Below are 22,866 nucleotides of genomic sequence, written 5' to 3'. Positions count from 1 at the left end.
CTATCTATCTATCTATCTATCTATCTATCTATCTATCTATCTATCTAGCAGTCAGTTAGCTAGCATCCTTAGTCAGATCACAAATTTCTTGAGAGTAAAGTCTAAGGCTTATACTTCCTGTGACCTCCATGGTGCTAAATAAATAGCAGATATTCAACAAATGTTTGTTTGTTATTATGAGCACCAGTAATAACAATTCCCATTTGCTTTGGGCTTTACGGATTACAAAGCCCTTTTCCAGTAAGCAGCCATTTGAAGTAGATAGTACAAACACAATCCTCATTTTATAGATAAGGAAACTGAAGCTCAGAGAGGTTAGATGCTTGTCCATGATCATCTGCATAATAGATGACACAGCATGAATTTGAACCCAGATCTTCTAACTCCAGGTCCACTGCTTTTCTCACTACATCATTGTAATTGGGAAAAAGGTCTTTTCCCTTTGATTTAGGATAATGCCATAGGCCTGATATCATGAGGGAAAAAACCAGAAAGACAAATTAATTTGCCCCCAAATCCCCCAGTTCCCTCAATCATTAAACTAGGACTAGAAATCAAGTCCCCTGAACCACATCACCATACTACGTAGATTCACTTTGGACACAACTGTTCAATCAACTCTCTTTCAGTCTGATCATTTTGAAGGATATCTTAATGAATGGATCACTGTACAAGCATCAGGGATTGGTCGATTGGTCAAATGGGATTAAGACAAACAAAAATCCCCGAGCAAATGGTTCTCCATCAGTTGTGCTTCCTACCTGGACACAACCAGAGTCCTCCAGGCTGTTCTTTTCCACATCACCCAAGGTTGTCTATGTTTAATGAGCAATACTTCTGTGTGACTATTGATAAGCAGCACCCCAGCTACCTGAGAAGGAGAGAAGGCAGGTGTGTGTGAAGAGTCAGTGACTGTTGAGTGTGAAGAGGAGTGAATCCTGAAAGATTAGATTGGGATTCATCCAGAGGAACATTGAGTTAATTAGATTTGCTTAGGTACCAACTAGAGGACAAATGCTCCAGGGTCTCACAGTATGAGGCAGAGTATCACACACACACACACACACATTCAGTCACTCTCACACACACTGCAACCACACAGTAGAATTCCTTGATGACGTCATCATCATCCTAACAAGCTAGGTGGCACAATCCATAGACTGCCAGACGTGGAGTCAGGAAGACCTGAGTTCAAATCCTGCCTTAGACACTTAGACCCTGCGAGAGTCACTTCTCAGTCCCAGTTTTCTCATCTGTAAAATGAGAATAATCAAAACACTTTCCTCACAGGGTTGTGAGGATCAAATGAGATGATGCATGTAAAGTGATTTGCAAACCTTAAAGAGACATAATAATGTGAGCTGTTATTATTAATTGGTATTGATTCCATCACTTCTTGATCATCTGAGTCTCCTGATTCTGTATTGGGTTCTACCATTGGTTCTGCCAAGACATTGGATATAGGATCCTAGAACAAGAGGACGTTAAGTTAAAAAGAAACTGAGAACATGAGTGTGGAAGGTTGTAGCTGGAAGGGACCTTGAGATGCAGAATACCGCAGCTGGAAAGATCTTTAAACATAACACATAGAATATTAGTGCTAGGGGAGGTGTTAGAGACTAACTAGTCCCATTGCCTCATTTTACAGATGAAGAAACAGAAGTCCGGAGACAGCAATGCTTCTCCCCTGTCCATTTGTAGCTTGGATTATGAATGTCCAGTGCTGCTGGCATCTTGCTCCAGGGATGGGACCTGGAAGCTGGTATATTTCTGATCTGACTCATGGCTTCATTGCTTCTTGAGAGCAGGGATTGTCTTTTGCCTCTTTGCATCCTCATGTTAAGCACAGTGCTTGGCACACAATAGGTGCTTAATAAAGATTGATTGCTCCCCATAATGATGATAATACTTCCCATGACTCAAGCTTAAAGAGGAGAAGAATTGGAAGAGGAGGAGGAAGAAAAAGTTGGAAAGATAAAGGAAAGGAAAGTGGGTGAGTTGTGTTTGTCAAGGTCTTTAGTGGGGTGGGTATTATAGGATCATGGCATCGTGTTGTTGTTGTTCCATCATTTCGGCCGTGTCCAGCTCTTCTTTGTGACCCCATTTGAGGTTTGCCTGGAAAAGACACTGGAGTGGTTTGCCATTTCCTTCTACAGCCCATTTTACAGGTGAGGAAACTGAGGCAACCAGGATTAAGTGACTTGCCCAGGGCCACATAGCTAGTAAGTGTCTGATGCTGGATTTGTACTCAGAAAGATGAGTCTTCCTGACTCCAGACCTAACACTTTGTCCACTGTGCCACTTAGCTGCCCCACAGAACCTTCTTAGAACCCACTGGTTCTATGGCCTTCATAGAACTCACAATATTTGGAGAGGCAAGAAATTACTTTTATGCAAAATAAATCCACCAGCAGGAGTTGAACAAAGGGCCATCTATGAGAGTTCAAAGGAAGGAAAGACTTGGTGAGGAGAAGAGCCTCACTTAGATTATACTTACAAATATTCATGGGGTTCTCCCTGTCTGGGAACTCTGTCCACAGATCACACAGCCTATCTTCGACTTAAGAGGCAAGTCCCAGGGAGTTGCCCAAGGCACAGATGGGTTAAGTGACCCCCATGCCTGGACAGCTCTCCTTCCTCTGCTCTGACTATTGACTTCCCTGGCTTCCTTTAAGTCCCAACTGAAATCCACTTCTACAGGAAACCTCCCTCAACCCCGCTTAATTCCAATACCTTCCTTCTTTTGAATATTTCTGATTTATCTTCTGTATAGCTGACTTTGTATATATTTGTTTGCATTTGTTTCCCCCATTAGATTGTAAGCTCCTTGAGGGCAGGGACTGTCTTTTGCCTCTTTTTGTATCCTCAGTGCTTGGCACACTTCGTGACACATAGAAGGTGTTTCATAAATATTTATTGAATTGAACTGAATTGACTTGCTCAGGGTCACACAGCCACTTAGTATTAGAGAAGGGATATAAGGACTTCCTGACTCCAAGGACTATTGTTAACTTCCTCACATGGACTACAAAACTTGGCAGATATTGGCAATAGTAGGCCAGGAATAATACCCATACTACTATTCTTACTGTTATAGTCAAAATCTCTAGATTTTGATTTAACCCAACAAAGCAATTATTTCTGGTACTGGCAACAGATGAAGGCTGAGTTACAACTTCACCACTGTGGTACCTATTACCAATAGCACCAAACCTGTTATTTGCAGTCAGCTTTTGAGCCATATTTTGAATATAACGATAACTTTATATTTTATGAGAATGTTCAGAATGTCTCCTCTGCAAAGGAGAACACTAAAGATCTAGCTGAAATTCCAGCTGTTGTCAGATGTTTGGATTACGAATAGTGATGATCCGCAGATTCCCTCGGATATTGAGAACCTGGACAAGGAGTTTATGGCGGGAAGTGAAGAGCCCTGTGACTCCCTAATGAATTCTAACTGGAATACTGTGGCTTCTAGAATCAGTCCCAAATGACATCCAGGGGTAACTCTATAAACACAGAGCAGTTCCCATCAAGGTGCTATCCAATGGCTATATTGGTACTTTCTGGGGTTTTGTATTGTTACATAGGCATTTGTTTGAATATAATTATTGGGAGTGTTGGAGCATAGTGAGATAATGAAGAATTACCTCCATAAAAATAAAGAGACTTAACCAGTAAAAAAATAAAATGGGGCAGCTAAGCTGCACAGTGGATAGAGCACTGGCTGTGGAGTCAGGAGGACCTGAGTTCAAATCCAGCCTCAGACACTTGACACTTACTAGCTGTGTGACCCTGGGCAAGTCACTTAAACCCCTATTGCCTCCCCCCACTCCAGCAATCTACTATACCACTGTTCAGTTGTTTTCACAACTGTTCATGACCCCACTTGGTGTTTTCTTGGCAAAGATACTAGAGTGGTTTGCCATTTCTTTCTCCAGTTCATTTTACTGGGGCAAACACGGTGAAGTGACTTGGTCAGGGTCACACAGCTATTAAGTGTCTGAGATTGGATTTGAACTCAGGAAGATGAGTCTTCCTGACTGCAAGCCCAGTGCTCTATCCACTGTGCCACCTGACTGCCCAGTATTCATAATGACGTTCCCAAAGCATTAAGTTTTGTAAGGTGCTTGGATCTCATTTGCTCTTTACCAAAAGACCTCTGATAGGTGCTACAGGTTTTGTTATCCAGACTTCGTTGTTGCTGTTGTTTTTAAACTGTACTCGTGACTTTTTTGGCTATAGGAAACTCCTGGTGAGGACAGTCTTTCTACCAAGGCAGATCAATATTTTCTCTGAAACTTAGCATCTTAATGAGTGGTCTGGAGAATTAAGAGGTTAGGTGACTTTCCCAGGGTCAAAAAGCCAGTACAATTCAGAGGTTGGATTTGAACCTGGGTATTTCCTGACAACAAGCTCAGTACCCAGTATATCACTCTACCTCTCAGGAGATTAGGAGAAGCTGGATTCTAGTCCGCTTTTTTTTTTTTTGTTCTTGTATCCTCATTTGTAAAGTAATAGGATTTGGTTCCTTTACATGTTGAATTCCCCCCACCCCATTAGAATGTAAGCCCCTTGGAGGCAGCTAGATGGCACAGTAGATAGAGAACAGGCCCTGGATTCAGGAGGACCCAAGATCAAATCTGGCCTCAGACACATAACACTAGCTGTGTGACCCTGGGCAAGTCACTTAACCCCATTGCCTAGCTCCCCCCCCGCCAAAAAAAAAAAAAGAATGTAAGCTCCTTGAGGGCAGGGGTTGTCTTCATTTTTGCTTGTATTTGTAACCATAACACTTAGCTTAGAGTCTGGACGTAGTAAGTGCTTAATAGATGTTTGTTGCCTGACTGTCCGGCCTAAATCATCTCTGAGATTTTTTTCTAGCTCTAAAACTTTTGTAAGTCTGAAAAATTGCTCATTGTCCTTTAACCTGGTGGAAATTGAAACTGCTAGTCATCCTGGAACAGCATGTGAACAGTGACTCACAATGTTCTTGAAATGTTCATTATTGTTCTCCAGAATTTCAGTATTTCCTCAATATTTCATTTCTCTTCCATGCCTCCCCTTCCCCATTCAATTCCCAATATTGAAATCCCTGCCTCTGTCTAAGACCCAGCTTGGATGCATCTTCCTTCATGGAGTCTCCTCTGATTCTCTCTCTCTACCCTCTCTCTTTCCTCAAATTTCTGAGAGCATCTTTGCCTGTCCTTTACCACGATAACATTCTTCTTCATATTATGCTGTCTGTGTACATGTCTCCCTCCCCCCTCCTTTAAGTAGAATGTAAGTTCCTTAAGGGCAGGAACAATATCACCATTATCAACCATTTATTAAGCATCTACTATGTCCTATTTACTGAGGTGGGCCCTTGGGAATACAAAGAAAGGAAAAAATGAGTCCTTGCCCTCAAGGAGCTTACAGTCTAATAGAGGAGACGATATAAAAATAACTATTTACAAAAAAGTTATATACAGTGCAGATGGGAGGTAATGTCAACATTCTTTTATCCTTAGCCCTAGAAGAATACTTTGCTCATAGCAGGCAAATCAAATTAACTCAATGGACAAGCATTTATTATACACCTTCTATGTTCCAGGCACAGTGCTGAGCTCTGGGTGGGCAGGAAATATAATGATTAAAAAAAAAAGAGTCCTTGACCTCAAGAAGCTTACAGTCTTAACAGAGGAGACAATATAAAAATAACTATGTACAGAAAAGTTATATACAGTGTAAATGGGAGCAGATTTGAACAAATATTGGCAAATATTGGCAGTAGTAGGGTGCAAAGCAAAGAATATCAGGCCACGAGTAAAAGCTGTACTACTATTATTTGTTGTTATTCAGTCATGTCCAGCTGTTTGTGATCCCATTTGGGGTTTCCTTGGCAGAGATACTGGAATGGTTTGCCATTTCCTTCTCCAGCTCATTTTACAGATGAGGAAACTGAGGCCAACAGGGTTAAGTGACTTGTCCAGGGTCACACAGCTAGTAAATGAATCAACAAGCTAGTAATGTCAATATTCTTTTATCATCGGCCCTAGTAGAATACCTTGCTTATAGTAAGCAAATCAAATCAACTCAATGAACAAGCTTTATCATGTACCTTCTATGTTCCAGGCCCCATGCTGGGCTCTGATAGGGGCTATGATGATTTAAAAAAAAAAGTACTTGCCTCTTAGGAACTTCATTTCTGTCTAGGAAAACTATATGCATACATAAAAGTAAATACAAAATGCATGCAAAATCAGTATAATTTTTTTTTTTTTTTTTTTGCTGTGGGGAAGGTGCTAGTGTCTGAGGGGATAAGGGAGACCTTGGGGTGACCTCTGAAGGAAGCTGGTATTATAAGAGGCTGAGGTAAAGATGGAGTGTATTCTAGGCAGAGGGGTATATTCTCATGTACTGATGGATAAGGGTAGATATGGTTGTGTTAGAGCCAATGCTCATGATTGGCCATTACAGGGACAGTGGAATGCAACCCATTTATCTTCTCAGTCTCGGATTGGCTGATGACACACCCAATTTTGGCTCCCATTTTGGAGACCTCATTCCAGAGAGCAGTGGGGACTGTAGTGCCTCTGAATCTGTACATATTTAGACCTGGAAAACACTTATTAGCCACAAAATTTTGAAATGCAAAAAGCATACAGTTAAGTCTTGATTCTGTCATTAAACAAACAGGTATGAGTTCTGTTTTCACACCTAAACAGAGCTTTCTGAAAAATAAACATTTGCTATAAAATGAACCATGGTTGTTTCCCTCCATCTTCTTCCCCACCTCTGTTCCCCACCCTGAGCATTCTCAGAGGTCATAAAAAAATCATAATTTATTCTCGGTCCTAGCTTAAAATCTGGCACAGTCTAATGAATGGATATCGACTTTGAGCTCGGTTGGAGGAGAAAGACCTGGCTTTCTTCCCACACTGTTGGAGGGATGCTTCCTGGTCAACAAATGTGGGGGATGGCCTGAGAATGTCTCTGGGGATTGGGCTAGGGGCTTAGATGAGTAAACATGACTAAATATGGCAGCACTTAGGGGGACAAAGCAGCTTTGATAGTTCCTTCCAGGAATTATTCAGCAAACACCATTCCCGAATATTTATTGCTTCTCTGATATCCATGTGGAGAACTTGGTTTACAAAGGGCTGACCTGAATATTAAAAATTTAACTGGAAGATGGTTGCATTTTAAATGAAGTCATTATTGTTTTTCTTCTCTAAAGGAAAAAAAAAGGAGGGGGGGCAGGAGGAAGATTCTTGTTAGAAATGAGGAGCAGCCTCACAATGCAGTGAGTACATTGGCAGAACCCCCAGGCTTGAGAACAGGAGGCTTGCTTTTCAGTCTCAGCTCACACAGCTGGGCGACCTTGAGATGGCTGATTAACCTCTCTGAGCCTTCTCTGTAAAATGACAGAGTTGGTTTAGATTGGGGTTCTTAACTTAGGGTCTATGAAGTTATTTTTAAAATATTTTGATAACTGCATTTCAATAGAATTGGTTTCCTTTGTAATCCTATGTATTTTGTTTTATGCATTTAAAAACATTTTTTTCTGAGGACAGGTCTGTAAAAAATACAAATAAGTGTCCAAAATGAAAATGTCCTCTGCTCACTGTAGATTAACTTTTTTTTTTTTTAACAATGAACAATTTACCCCTGCTAATTAACCATTACCAGGCCTTCAAATCTTCAAGAGACATATACAGCTCCAGGCCTACCAGAACTGACTCTGAACCCAGGGTTCACAACATTCGCTGCTAATTCTCTCTTGTCTGTAATGGGCTGCCTGGCTCTCCATCTCTCCCACCTTTCTAGGCTAGATGCATTTAGCCTTTACTTGTTCCAGAATCTAGGGCTAGTCTGGGCCCTGGATCAGGGAGAAAAGAGCCCTTCTAGGACAGTCACTTATCAACTCAACTCTGGGTAAGCACGATGCAGTGGAAAGAACACAGGATTAGAAGTTAGAAAATCTTGATTCAGTCACATTTCTTTCACTAACTAGCTATGCCCACCTTGGGCAAATCTCTTAATCTCTCTGGATCTTGGTTTCCTCATTTCTGAAGGAGAGCATTGACAATGAGGTCAAAGACAGAAAGGAAGGTCCATGAAATAGGAAAATACTCAGCAGCTCTTTTTGTAGTGGCAAAGTGACAGAATCGAAATCGATTAGAGAATGACTGATCAATCAATCAATGAATAATCACTTATTAAATAGCTACTATGTGCCAGGTACTGTGCTATCTGCTGGGGATATAAAGAAGAATGTAGTGAAATGTCATCATTAATAGCATCCTTTGTCATCAAATGACAACTATGAGGAAATCAGAGAAACATGGGAAGATTTATATGAACTGATGCAAAGTAGAGTAAATAGAAACAGGAGAATAATAAACACAATGGCCCTAATATAGAAATGACATGAACACTAAAAGAAAGTTAGACTTTTGGTCCTGGAGAATGGATAATGAAACAGAACTCCCTCTTCCTGGAAGATGGGGGGGGGAGCTACAGGGGCAGAGTGCTGCATACATCACCAGCATACATCACATTCCTGTATTGTTTTTATTTAATTGACTTTCTTTGATATAAAGAAGAGCTTAAAGACAGGAGGTGGAGGAGGGAGGTATAACCAGAAATAACTAATGTAAAAAAACCAGAGGTGATTAGATTTTACATAGGATCTTTAAAGCCCCTTCTAGCTCTAATAATTTGTAAATGAATGGGTCAGTATCACTTCTGTTCTAACCTTGATACCCCCAGCTCTTCACTTACTAGATTCCTGCCTTACAGCTCTGTGGTTTGGTGACTATTTTGCTAGCGTCAAGAACCCTGGTTTTGAGTTCTGCCTTGGACACTAACCTCGGATGTGGAATCATGTGGCACCTCAGAACCTCAGTTTCCTCATCTGTAAAATGGGAATAATTATATTTACATTCTCTCCCTGACAAGGTTCGTGTGAGGAAATAGCTTCGCAAAACTTAAAGTGCTATAAAAATGTGAATTATTATTATTATTTCAGTTCCTGGGTACCTGCCTAATTCTAATGTGACCAAGTTTCTACCTTGTGCCCCAATTCACCAAAAAGTCAGTTTTATTTCTATGAACCTATTACCCAAGTTCCTCCAGAAATCAAATATCCTGCCCTTGAACCTCATTCTCTCTGCTACTGGGTCCCTGCCATTGGCTGTCAGACTTGCCCCAGTATCAACTATTTGCTCAAAATTTTTCTGATTTCTTGGCCCTTGGAACTGATTGAGCTCAGATTTTTTTTTATCTTCATTTCACCTGTGTATTTATCAGAGGACTGATTTCTTGGTTTTAGACTCAGATTCTGTGGAATAACTCACCTCAGGCTTTGGCCTTCATACAAATGAATGAGGTTGAGGTCAGTCCCTCCACACAAATGGGAGATAATGAGGATAGGAAGCAAGTATGTAGTAGGTGGTATGAATTGTAGCCTGTGGGGCTAGTAGTTCTATGCAGGGTATGTATGTCACAGGTACTAACAATACAAAGCTGCTGGTGCTTAAGATTGGCCAACAAAGTTCTAAAGTCAGATCAGAGACCATCATTGGATGCCATGTTGTGCCTGAAGTCCGATCTGGGTTCTTGGTGTTATAGAAAGAGCACTAGATTAGGACTAACCAGTCCTGGGTCTGAATCATGGCTCAGACATTAAACAGCCATATGACATTTGGCAAGTGACTTGCTCTGTCTGAGCCTCTGGGTCCTACTCTGAAAAATGAGGTAGTTTGATTAAACTATTTTTAAGGTCCCTTCCAGCTCTGACATTCTATGACTAAGTGAGAATGTAGCTCTCAAGCTGTCAGTCTTTGCATAGTGACATAGCTGAGGTCAGAGAAACCCCAGGGGATGAGAACTATTTGTGTGTTCCAAGAGAAAATGAGGTACTGGGGGAGATCTCTCTAGCCTTTTCTTTCTGGGGCTTTGCTGGGCTAGAATTTTGGGCCAGATCTAATTGTGATGAAACCAGGAGAGATAAATGTTAAAAATTTACACTTGGGAAGAAAAAAAAATCAGCTTTTCAGGTACAGGAAGGGAAAATCAAGGCTGGATGGAAGTTCATCTGAAAATATCTGAGGGTATACGGGCCGCACGCTGACCCTCTGCCAGTCATGCGCCAGTACCCACTTCTCCTATGAGAAGAGCACCGCCAGAGTCTTACCCATGCCTGGGTCCTCGGTCCTCAGCCGGATCACCACACAGAGACAAGCCATGGGAAGGCACCAACACCAGAGTTTTATTCATAGGACAACACAGCAAACCATCATAGCAAGCCCAAGCAGCAAGGCCAGAGCAACAGGCAGGAGCCAGGGGAGAGCGCACGTGTGTTCTGACCACGCTTGTTCCTAAGTACCTACTTAGCCCCTCCTCCCCAGCCCGCTACTAGCCAATGATTGTAGGGTCAGATACCGGAAGGGGCTGTCTGAGTTTAGCACACCAAGGGGGAGGGAGTGACGTAGGAGGCCAGGATTGGATACAGGAAGGAGGCATCTGGGATTGACGCATAGACAAGAGTACGTGACCTAGGAAGTCAGACTCAGGAGGGGACTGGGTCAGTGCTGCACAAGGTCAGGAAGGTCACAAGAGGCATCTGGGGATGACGTTGCATATAGGGAGGGGACTAAGCAGAGGGAACTCAGTCCTCTGCCATCCCACTCCCACGTGGCACCGCCCCTTGCCTCAGGAGTTCAGGCTGGCTACTTCCTTGCACCCAGCTTATGTCACAGAGCACTGCCCAATTGCCTCATGGCTTCTCCGTATCCAGCCCATCCCAGTACACACGACTCTGCCTACCACAGTCCCTGCCTCGACTTCCAAAATACCCAGATCTTACCTTACCCATGCCACAGTACCCGACTGGCAGCTGCCAACATCAGACAGTCCCTCACATGAGGGTTTTGATGTAAATACTTTGGTGTATATGGGGTTTTTCTTTTCATCACTGATTCCTCTGGGAATCTCCTCCTTCTCCTCCTCCTCCTCCTCCTCCTCCTCTTTCTTCTTCTTCTTCTTATCCTTCTCCTTCTTCTTCCAATTGGAGTTAAGTGACTTGCCCAGAGTCACTCAGCTAGTAAGTGTCTGAGGCCAGATTTGAACTCAGGTGCTTCTGACTCCAGACCTGGTGCTCTATCTACTATGCTACCCAGCTGTCCAGCACCTGTCTCTTCTCCATTCACATGGCCACCCTCCTTGTTTGTTTCCTCATCACCTTGACCCAAGACAACACCAATAGCCTCCTAAAAGCCTCTCTGCTTCCAGTTTCTTTCCTCTATAATCCATCCTCCTCATAGCTTCCAAAGTGATATTCATAGAGCATAGATAGGTTGGACCACGTCACTCCCCCAATTTAAGAATCATCAGGTGCTCCCTATTTCTTCCAAGATAAACCACAAACTCCTTAGTCTGGTATTTGCAGTCCACCCTACCTTTCTAAATATTTCCTATTACATGGCCCATTCCAGTCCAACTGGCCTGCTTTCTGTTCCTAGAACGTGGTATTCCATTTCTTTTTTTTTTTCTTTTTCTTTTGGTGAGGCAATTGCCCAGAGTCACACAACTAGTAAGTGTTATGTGTCTGAGGCTGGATTTGAACTCAGGTCCTCCTGACTTCAGGGCTAGTGCTCTGTCCACTGCACCACATAGCTACCCCATGGTATTCCATTTCTGACCCCAGTACATAGGCTATCATTTATTTCTGGAATGTATTACCTTCTTACCTCTGTTTCTTAGAACTCTGAGCTTTCTTCTTCAACTCAGGAATGACATTCTATGGGAAGTCTACCTGATCTACCAGTTAATGTCTTTCTCCCCCCCCCAAATTATATATTCAAACATTTTATATGTGTATATATATACACATACACACACATATACATATGTATGTATATATAATGTACATATGTACATATACATATATATGTTTGAATTTCTTAAAATTTTGTGCCTCTTACCTGTTCCTCTCTTCTCCTCCCTGACCCCTCTCCCCCAGTGCAATATAAGTTCTGTAAGGGTAGGGACTGTTTCAGTTTTATTTCTGTATCTCCAAGGACTTGCACTGTGCTTTGTACATAGTTGGCACTTAATACTTGTTGAATGAATGGGTACTTTGTAGGAATATGTGTAATCATTAGGTGGTGCAGTGGATAGAGTGCCCAGCCTGGAGTCAGGAGGACTAATTTTCGTGAGTTAAAATCCAGCCTCAGACACTTGCTAGCTGTGTGACCCCAGCTAAGTAACTTCACCCTGTTTGTCTCAGTTTCCTCATCTGTCAAATGAGCTGGAGGAGGAAATGACAAACCACTCCAGTGTCTTTGCCAAGAAAACCCCAAATAGGGTCATGTAGAGTTGGACATGACTGAAAAATGATTAAACAACAACCACTGTAACCATATGGTTCTTTTGTTACTGAACATTGTTTTCACTTCCAAAAATGCCCTTGCAAAAGAGTACCTGTTGATAAGAACGTCAGATCATTAGACGCAGACTCTGTCTCTCCTCCACCATCAGCACTATCTTAGCCATGAATTGGACCCTGGTAGACATCTCTCTGAGGTCATTCTGGTCCAAAGGGATGCTGGGGTGGAGTGCAGATGACTCATTCAAGGGAAGTTCTGACATTCATTCTATGCTGTCTGTCTTGTGTGGACACAGAGTTTCAAGTGCTTTGCTTTGCAGTCCCAAGAGGCTCAGAAGAGCTGCTTTGCTCCCGAATCACAGAATCTCAGAGTTGGAAGGACCCTCAAGGAGCCGTCTAGCCCAACCTGTAACTCAAGTCAATGAGCAAGCATTTATTTAATAACACTATGTGTCAGGTACTCTTCTAGGTACTAGGGATACAATGTCAAAAAAATAAACAAACAAATAAAAAAAACCAAAACAAAACTGAGACAGTCTCCACCTTCAAATGGCTTATATTACCAAGCTTCACTCAAATGCTTAATTCAACTATTGCTTTAAGACATCCAGGAAGGAAGAACTTGCTGCCTCCCAAGACAGCACATTCCATGTTTGGACAGTTGCAATTATTAGGAAGTTCTTCTTTATATCCAGTCTAAATCTGCCTCTTCACATCCTCCCCCCTCCCCCCTCCCCCCATTGCTCCTCATTCCAGTCTATCTGCTTTCCAAAAGCACTTTCAAGTTGAGCTTTGAGACAAACATTAAAACCAAACAAAATGAATGCTTGTGACTGAATATCATTGACATTAGGGAATAAGCAGAATTTTTGTTTTTGTTTTTTACTCTCTAATGGAGAATAGTAAATTATCCCTGCATTTCCTCCTACTGGTTTATAAAGTGCTTGAGTGAGGAGAGACAGCTTGGCATGGTAGATACAATCATAGATTGGGAGTCAAGAAGACCTAAGTTTAAATCCCACTTCTGATACTTGGATGTGCCATTGGAAAAACACTTACCCTCTTTGAATACATTTTCTTAGAAGTCTAATCTCTAGAGTATCCACCTCATGGGGTTATTGTGAGAACCACAGGAGATAATACATTTAAAGTGCTTTGCAAACTGAAAGCAATATCGGCATCAGTTATTGTTAATTTCCAAGGGCACAAAAATTGGTCATTCTGGACCACGAAGCCTGGATTCTACTTCAGGCTTTACTTTAGAACTGCATGACCTTGGATAAGTTGCTTGTCCTTCTAGAGGGTCTCAGTGTCACTATCTCTCAAATGAGTGTGTTGAATTAGCTGATAGCTAAGGTCCGTGCCAACACTTAAATTCTATGAATTTAAAACTCAACCCAAATGTACCCAGACCTAAAAAAGTTCATGACTTCTATTACTTTATCTGCATAATTTCTTGCTAGGCAGACCCTTAGAGTAAAATGGCTGCTGTTCAACCGATGGACAATAATAGTATCAATATAAACAGACAAGAACAAGGTTCCTTCCTGAGATGACTGAGACCAAGGGACCTTTTCTGTTATTTGAATATTTCAGGTAAAAATGGTTTTATTGAAATCATCTCTATGGTTATCTCAAGTCTTCCAAGTCTCCAGACTATTGTAGGTGACTATTTCAGCAAGACCTCCTCCTGCCTCCAATTAAGAGGGGGAAATCCCATCATTTTAGTTTTGGTTTTGTGAAAATACTTAGGAAGGGAGAAGACAACAAGAAACATTTTTAAAGCACCTGCTATGTGCAGAGCACTGTGGTCAGCATTGGGGGAGATACAACCTTTGGATAAGGCATATATAGATACATAGATAGAGAGCTGGCCTCCTCTGTGTCAGAAAGACCTAGAGTCAAGTTCTGCTTTTGACACATATTGGTGATGTGACTCTTGGCCACTGGTGGCGAAGGGGGGGTTTTGTGGTGCTCTTAGACGCACAGAGACACCCCAAAGTCACAGGAAAAAGCCCAGATCGTGGCACAGATCTGCCTGAATGAATTCAACTCAGATCTTCTTCTAGCCAGAGAAAAAGTTTATTAAAGATAAGCATATAGGCCAGACTCCAAAGGAACCCAAACATCAGTGATCTAAATGGGGTTAACGTGGTCAGGTGCAAGGCAGTCTCAACCTCTTGGGCTTGAGGAAAGCTCAGAGTCTGAGTCGGGGCTGGGGCTAAGGTGGTCAGGCCAGGTGATGCCCGTTATGGGCGGGCATGGGGTCTCATCCTCTAGGGGCATGATTAGTTCCCAGCGACTGATGGGGGCTGGGGTGGATAGGCCACGTGACACCTGTTAGGATGGGCGGGCATGAGGGGTCTCAGCTTCTAGGCTTGAGAACAGCTCATCATCAGAACCGGGGAAAGGTGAGTCTTAAATACAGACTGGGGGAGGGGCCATGCAGTTTGGAGTGACGGGAAGAGGGGTCCAAGGAGTGGTTGAACAGTTTGGGGTGAGGGGAGTAGGGGTCTAGGGAGATCTGGATGGCGGTGGCCAGCAAGCTGGGAACAGAACACTGGCGCCTAGCTAGGATTAAGGGTGGGAATGGCCAGGAAGGCAAAACAATGGGAAAGCCAGTTGATGGGGGAGGTGGACCTTTGGAAAAGGGTCCAGGTGTTTGGAAGGTCTGAGAGATTTGAACAGACAATAAGAATAGATAATGAAGGGAGCTGGAAGGGGAAGTTTGCTTTCAAAGGGCTTTTAAAGGGAAATAAGGCAGTTTCTAAAACTTCAAGGGTTTCCTGGGACTGGTAAACAAAACTGAAGCCAGGTTCTTTTTGGGGGCCAAGATGTCAAAGAGAGATAAGTGAGTCTACAAGGAATCTAAAAGTTCTAAGATTTTTCTGGGAATTGTAGGTAAACCTCTTCACCGGGGCCTCTTGTTCCTTATCTGTAAGATAGATATGTGTATATTAGATGGCTTCTAAGTTCCCTTCCAGTTCTAAATTTACGATCCTTTTATCTTATATTTGAGAATATCAGATTCATTTTTACAGAGGAGGAAACGGAGGCATTAAAGGTCAAGTGCCCTATGAAAAAGTTGCTTAACGGTTAGTACATATCTGAGATGTGATTTAAACTGTTATCTTTATTTACTACCAGTTCAGTAGTCTTTCCACCATGCCAGCAGAGACACAGATACAGATACAGGGATAGAATGCCCAGAATTATGGTCTTGCAGTTGTATGATTGTATCTACATTTGAGACATATTTTTTCTTTTCATTTTCACAAAGCAAAGTAACATCACTCATATGGAAATTGCGTCCTACAGAGGCCAAGTGATTTGCATAAGGTCATATAGTTGTTCTAATAGGCTCTGAGGTCTGAATGTCCAAATGACAACTGATTGGCTCTCTAGAAGCCAGATGTCTTAAACCAATGTAATTAGGATCAAGGTAATTGAGACCAAAGTGAACAGTCCTTGCCCTCAAGGAGTTTATAATCTAGCTGGGGGAGACAGCATGTACATGAGTAAGGATACACAAGAGAGATACAAGATAATTTGGTGAGAGGCAGTGCTAGCAGCTAGAGGGGATTAGTAAATGCCTTCTGCAGGACATGGTGCCTGAGATGAGTCATGAAGGCAACTAAATATTCTAAGAGAGGCAAAGAGAAGGTGCATCCTAGAATGGCCAATGCAAAGGCTTGGAAATGGGAGATGGTGATCTGTGTATGAGGAACAGTCCAATGTCCAGTTTGGTGTATGAAGGAGAATGATATGTAAGAAGAATGGGAGGGTAGGTTGGGGCTAGGTGATGAAGCTTTCTATGTGAAGCCACATAATGGATGAAGTTGTGAATAGTGGGTTCATCTACTGAGGCTAAGGAGAGAGTGTTTGTTGTTGTTTGTCCGTTGTTCTCTAAGGGGACCAATGACGCCAGAAGGTGATGTCTTAACTTGCAAGTGAATTGGATTCAAGCGAGGGAGGACTGTGCAAAGTTAGCAGCTTCACTGTCTCCTCTAGAGCCGTCTGGGTCCAGCGGAAAGGCATAGGTCAGGATGACTGGAGATGGCCCCAGATGCAGTGGGAGACCCTGGCCTTTTTAAGCTAAGGTCTTTCCCAAGTCTCAGTTTTTCTGAGGCAGCACCCATTCAGTAGTTAAAGACTAGGTAAGAATGGAGGCAAAAGGTGGCCTGGTTTGCCTTCTCAAAAGAATCAATCTGGGACCGGAAGATCCTCAGGGAGATAATTGGGGCAGAGAGGCCTTCCTAGAGACTCTCAAATCATCTAATACGATACAGTGCTCTGATACCTCAATACAACAAATGCTAAAGCACCTATTACTTGCAGAGCCCTGTGACCAAGCATGGGGGAAGAGACAAAGTTTGAGTAATTCACAGTGGCTATCCTCATAGAACCAGCAGGGGGAAGACACCAGTTCAGCTAACTGTAATACAAAATATTATATAATATATGTATTAGAAAGTCACAGACCAAGGTACAGTATAAGGTCCAAGGGGAAAGTCATTACCTTTTAGGGAAGTCAGGAAAATCTTCCTGCAAAAGGCAATATTTGACTTAAGCTTTTAAGGTATGGGGAAAATATCAACACGTTCAAAGGGGGAGAGACAAAAATAGAAATGGGGGTCAAGGCATAGAGGAGAAGGCAGGATGTATTGGGGGGAGGGGAGGTTTGGCTGAAGCATCAAGTGCTTATAGGAGAGTAATATAAGACTAGAAAGGGAGGGAGGCTCTAGTTTCTGGAGAGCCTTGAATGCCAGGGAAAATTGAATTAGCAGACTTTTGTAAAAGGGAATTATTGAAGTTTTTTTGAATGGAGGTGTAGTATGACCAGAGCCATGCATACAGCCTCAATCAGCAAGCATTTATTAAACACCCACTATGTGACAAGCACTGAACTAAATGCTAGTGATACAAAGAAAGGCAACAATGTTTCTGACTTCAAGGAGTTTGCAATCCAATGGGAGAGAATGTATGTAAACAATGTATATGAACAATATGTGTATATATATGATATACACATGTATTTATATATATATACACACACAAGCTATATATACACACATACATACTCTCTCTATATACATACATACACATACATATATATATATAATAATTGGAGATAATCTCTGAGGCAAGTAACTATCGTTAAAGGAGGAAGACCACTGCCCTAGTTCAGGGAGACTATAATAAGGACCTGCAGAAGGGACTATGGGAATAGAGAAGAGGGCACGTACTCCAGTGACAACAACACTTCCTCTTCAAGGCACCACGTCATCTACATACTGATCTGAAGAATATTCAGTCTTAGATTCCCAGATTGCTAGAGTTGGAAGGGACCTTAGCGATCATCTTGTCTGGTCCCCTCATGTTACAGAGGAGAAAACAGGACCAGAAAGCAAAATGACTCGTTCAAGGTCCCCAGCGAATTCCTGGCACAGTCTTGATGAGAGCTATGAGTCTCAGATGATGTCGTCTGCTTTTGCTCAGCCAGACAAGAGGACAGATAACAAGCAAACGTGTGATACTCCGCCAAGAAGAATTCACTCCTCTGCTTTCTTTTTACTTCAGTAAGGACCTCTTCTAGGTGATTTTTCCAGGCGCTTGGGATCCAAAAGCCTTTTCCTGAAGGACAGCTGCCCTTTAGCGTGAGCCAGAAACTCTCTCTCAAAGATGCTGAGGAGCATCATCTCTTCGATGTGGACATTCTCTTCAATGACGGATACAGATTTCAGCCCATCCACGCCTTCCCAGCCTATGTTACTTTTGTACATCCTCTCCCCTAAGCTGGCATACATTCCATGTGCTCGAGGAGAGCTATATAATACTGGCAGAAAACTGGTATAAAAAAAGGAACTTTTGTTTGAGGGAGAAGTTTGGGGTTATGAAATAACTGCGACTTCTCCAAAGCAATCCAGCCAGCTCTCCTCCTTCTGTTTAATTTTGGGCCCAGCTTAGAGTCTATTCAAAATCAGACATACAGGGGACTAAATACTTTTGGTTTGCTGAAACAATTATGTTGGTGCCTTGTCAAGATATCTGTTCGCTACAGAAAGTCGGTGCAAGTGGTGGTGACCTAATCTGAGGTTTTCAATGTCGTTGGCTCCAGCGCCCTTCCCAGTAATAGCCCCAGGGATGAGATATCTTTGAATACAAATTTCTTAATGCTTACAGAAGCCTGCTAAGAGAATCTTCCAAGAAAGCCCAGAGCGTGGAGAGAAGACAAAACTGCTACTGTTAGTGCATATAGCTTCTTGTGGTAGAAAACCTCCCAGACTCATAGGATCATAGATTTAGAGCCTGAAGTAATTCACCCATCCTTTCCAACTTCTGTTTTGCTGATGATATAACTGAGGTCTGGAGGTAAAAAGACTTGCCCAAGGTCACACAGGTTCTAGAGAAATAAATATTCCTGGATTTTGAATCAAGGTTGCTAACTCCAAATCTAGCTTTCTTATCTCACCTGAAACAGTACCATTTTTATTCCTGAGTCAATAACCAAAGGAATGTAAGCTCCTTGAGGGCAGTGACTGTCTCAGGATTTTTGTCTTTGTATCTCCAGTACTTAGTGTAATGCTTGGCACATTGTAGGTGCTTAACAAATGGTTGCTGAATTGAATTGAAGTGATGCCTTGAACCATCTGATAGCCTGGGAAGCAGGGAACCTTTTCAGAGCCCAGGATCAAAGAGAAGGATAGATTCAGGGAGAAGGTGGGGTGGGCGAATGCAATACAATATGACAAATATTTATTAAACATCTACTACGTGCCAGGCATTGAGCTAATTGATAAATATACAAATAAGAAAAAAAAAGACAGTTCCTGTCCTCAAGGAGCTTGCAATCTAATGGGTGAAGACAACACACAAAAAGGAAGCTGGAAAGGGGAAGGTGCCAGAGGGGGCATGTTGATGATGGAGTTGAAATCAAGCAGAGAAGTTGGTGGCCAATGAAGAAACGACTGGGATTTTGAGTCCTCCATGAAGGGAGGCCACAGGAGGAGTTTTCTGTTCCTCCTTCCAGCCCTCCAATCAGGGAAGCATAAGCAACTGGAGGGTATTGATGGGGTGTGATGAGTTTTTGGGTGATGAGTGCACCGTACTTTCACAAGAACACTCTGCGATGGCACAGAATTCAATGCCATGCAGATATGCCATGCAAGGAGATTTTATTATGGAAATAAGGGAGGTGGAGGTGTGAAGGAATCTCATTGTGCACTACCTATAGACTGTGAGGACAGAATTAGAAAGAGGCACCACTCATACTTGATCAGCCCTGCTGATAATCATGCCCTCTTTCACAAAGACTTCAGGGTTTACTATAGAGTTCAAGAGACAGCATGCAAGATACTTCAATTGAACTGTGATCCCACGATGTAGGGAATCCTTCCAAAGGTACTGCTGGCAGCCAACCCTCTGCCTTCATGTCCTCCTGGATCCTTCCTATTTATACCCTCTCATTAATCCTTCTCAAAGAGTTTCATACAACATGCAGGGAGCCTTCTTCCAGATTGCTCAACAATCACAAAATTTTTGAGTTGAGAAGGACCCTGGCTAATGAAGGAGACAAACTCTATGTATATCTAGCCCTTGCTGTCATTACTCGAGGCCATTTCTCTGATAATATTTTTGATACTACTTCTGAGGCACACTTCTTACAACCTAACTTAGGCTCATCATGAGTCTCTTCATTGCCTTTTTTGGGGAGGCAACTGGGGTTAAGTGACTTGCCTGGGGTCACACAACTAGTCAGTGTCTGAGGCTGAATTTGAACTCAGGTCTTCCTGACTTCAGGGTCAGTGCTCTATCCACTGTGCCACCAGCTGCCCCTTCTTCATTGCCTTTGAATCATCTGTAAATTGAATTCTTCCCAGACTGCTTTATTTCATGGTTCAGAGCTATCTTGCATCATTAGGAGAATACTGTTTGGAAGAAAGGCCTTTATTTAGAGAGAAATACTTGAGGTCATTAAAAGTTTGCATCATTTTCCACATATCAAGCGGCCTATCCTTCTCTTAGTCAATTCTGGGCCCAAGTCACTGTCCTGGTATCTGTCCGAGATATGTACCCTAAGGGCTGTCCATCCAATTACCTACAATAGTCTCGGCAATTTGCATTCTTTATCTACTTGGGTTTATACTTTATCTACCTGTGGACACTTAGCCTGACCATAGCCCATTAGAATGTAAGCTTCCACAGACAGACTGTTTCCTCTTTTCTGTTTGTAGCTCCACCATCCAGCATAGTGCTGGGCATGAAATTGGTGCTTAATAAATTCTTATGAATTGATTGGCCTCTTTGGGGTCATTCAGGATCTCATTTAGGAGCCTTTGCAAAATATTTTGGCCAGGTAATAAGAAGACTGGAAAAGACTCTGATGTTGGGAAAGATTGAAGGTAAAATGAAAAGGGGACAACAGAGGATGAGATGGATAGATGGTATCATGGAAGCAATGAACATGAACTTGGACAGACTTCAAGAGATAGTGAAGGATAGAAGGGCCTGGTATTCATGGAGTCACGAAGAGTCGAACATGACTGAGTGCCTGATTTCAACATCATGCTTGTTTGTGATATGAAGCTGTGGCACACCTCCCGTTTACATGAAATTCTTCTTCTGTTTGGCTTCTGAACAGGACATTTTCCATGACAGCCCAAAGGTATATATCTACCTGTTTTATGACCCATTGGGTATTTATAAATAATACAATGTTTGTTTTTTTTTTAAGTGCAAGAAGCAAGAGATGGCATGTGAAACAAGCATTATCATCCTCACTACTATGCATGAGCCAGTCTCAGAATTAGGAAGATCAAATACCACCTCTGACACAGGCTGACTGTGAGACTCTAGAAAGTCCCTTAACTTTCCAGGGTCCCAGAAGCTCTCAGCTAGATTATATATTGTGTGGCAGGGGCTGATCTATATTGCTAGAGAGGTTTTCCCCACTGGGAGTTCCCTCCCTACCTCAATGAAATTGAAGATCCTTCCAGGTCTCTGTTCTGCAGCTGGCGTAATGAATCACTCAGACAACAAGGGTTTGTCCTTTTACTAAAAAATATTCAATAACCTCGTGGAGAAGTAATTCCCCAAAAGTTTAAGAACAGTACAGAAAGATAAAAGCCCCCGGCAAGGAGGTCGTCTGGGATCTCAGGAGCTCTCCTCCAAAGTCCTAAAAACTGCTTTTATATTTTTCCTTGCTAAAAGGGCCCCGTCTAGGTCCCAGATTAATCTGATTAGTGGAGGAGTTAACTCAAACTGTCCCCGAACTTCTTTCTTTTCAACAATCTTGACTGGTGTTGTGTGTGGGGTGAACTCATGCCTCTTGCATTCTTCCAATATCCGAACACTAGTTATCCAGACTAAAAAATAATAACGTACATCCCTATAGCATTCTAAGGTCTCCTCACAACAACAATGTGGGAGAGGTAACGTATTTATTATCTTCATCTTACAAGTGAAGAAATAGAGGCCCAGAGAAGTTATGTGAACTTCCTGTGGCCACGCAGCTAGTGAATTTCAGAACTAATCCTTGAACTCAGTTCTTCTGACCCGAAATCAAATATTTTTATCTCTACACTTCAGGGGCTCTTTATGGACTTTCTGCACAGGCCTCTGACTGAAGCATTCTCTCAGCTGCCGCCTCAGAGCCAGGACCATGGCCAGGAGTCAGGCAGCCCTTGCATCTTGGAAAGGAGCCTCTCCTGGGTGGAAATGTACTATATTTATATAAAATGGTTTGTTAATCACGAGCTCAGCTTACTTCTTCCAGTTAGCAACACTTTCCCTGGAAATAAACACTCGAAAGAAAAAAGCAGGAGATGACACAAATTCCCCTGATGTCTTGCAGTTGGTCTGATCTCTTTTCACAATTATCTAGAGAGGCACCTTTAGCCAGGGCTGGGCCCTCAGCAAAACTGCAAAGTTTGCCAGGGTTCCCACTCCACAGGTTATCTTCCCACAGGACCTTGTTTTCTGCCAACTACTAGCTACAATGTAGAATTACAGAAGTAGCTGGAAGGGTCCTTAGAAATCATATAGTTCAACTTTTCTTTCTCTACCCTATTTTACAAGGACAGAGCCAGTGAGGGTTTTCACTGGTCAAAATACAACACCAAAGATGGAAAATACTCATAGTGGAGAACACTGACCTTGTCTCCTTAGCCTACCCTTTGTCTTGGTTCAATTGCCTGGTAAGTCAGAGAGGATCTTGGGAATGTCTACTACTAAGTGAGATAGTTTTCTGGAATAGTGGACTGCCTTCTCTATCCAGACATAGGGATTCAAAGGAAAAGATAAGTCTTAATCTGGTTACTTTGTGCCTGGCTTTTGATTGCTGTATGTAGTGGCAAGCCTGTCGACCTGCCTTTCTCCTAGAAGATTGGTACTGCGATGGCCAGCAAGGTGGTTCTAGATGAAACAACACCAAGCAGACACAATGCACCCAGTGGGGAACAGGTCCAATGGGAGCGGCAGAATGACATCAC

At 42.5% G+C, this 22,866-nt stretch overlaps 1 protein-coding gene and 1 long non-coding RNA gene across 2 annotated transcripts in view; one reads left to right on the top strand and one right to left on the bottom strand.

Moving 5' to 3' along the window:
- LOC114044552 overlaps positions 1-1,847 on the top strand; it is an 11,210-nt gene extending 9,363 nt beyond the window's left edge. Inside the window, exon 4 of the long non-coding RNA XR_003569257.1 lies at positions 1,649-1,847. This is a non-coding gene — a long non-coding RNA (uncharacterized LOC114044552). The remainder of the gene's footprint in view (positions 1-1,648) is intronic.
- Positions 1-22,866, bottom strand: part of HRH1 (histamine receptor H1) — a 128,734-nt gene that overhangs the window by 48,325 nt on the left and 57,543 nt on the right. The window lies entirely within an intron of this gene.

Source organism: Vombatus ursinus, unplaced genomic scaffold (assembly GCF_900497805.2).
Source record: "Vombatus ursinus unplaced genomic scaffold, bare-nosed wombat genome assembly UNPS02014773.1, whole genome shotgun sequence".
NCBI classification, from domain to species: Eukaryota; Metazoa; Chordata; class Mammalia; order Diprotodontia; family Vombatidae; genus Vombatus; species Vombatus ursinus.
The sequence above is the reverse complement of the archived record's forward strand: the minus strand, read 5'-3'. Positions and strand labels throughout refer to the sequence as shown.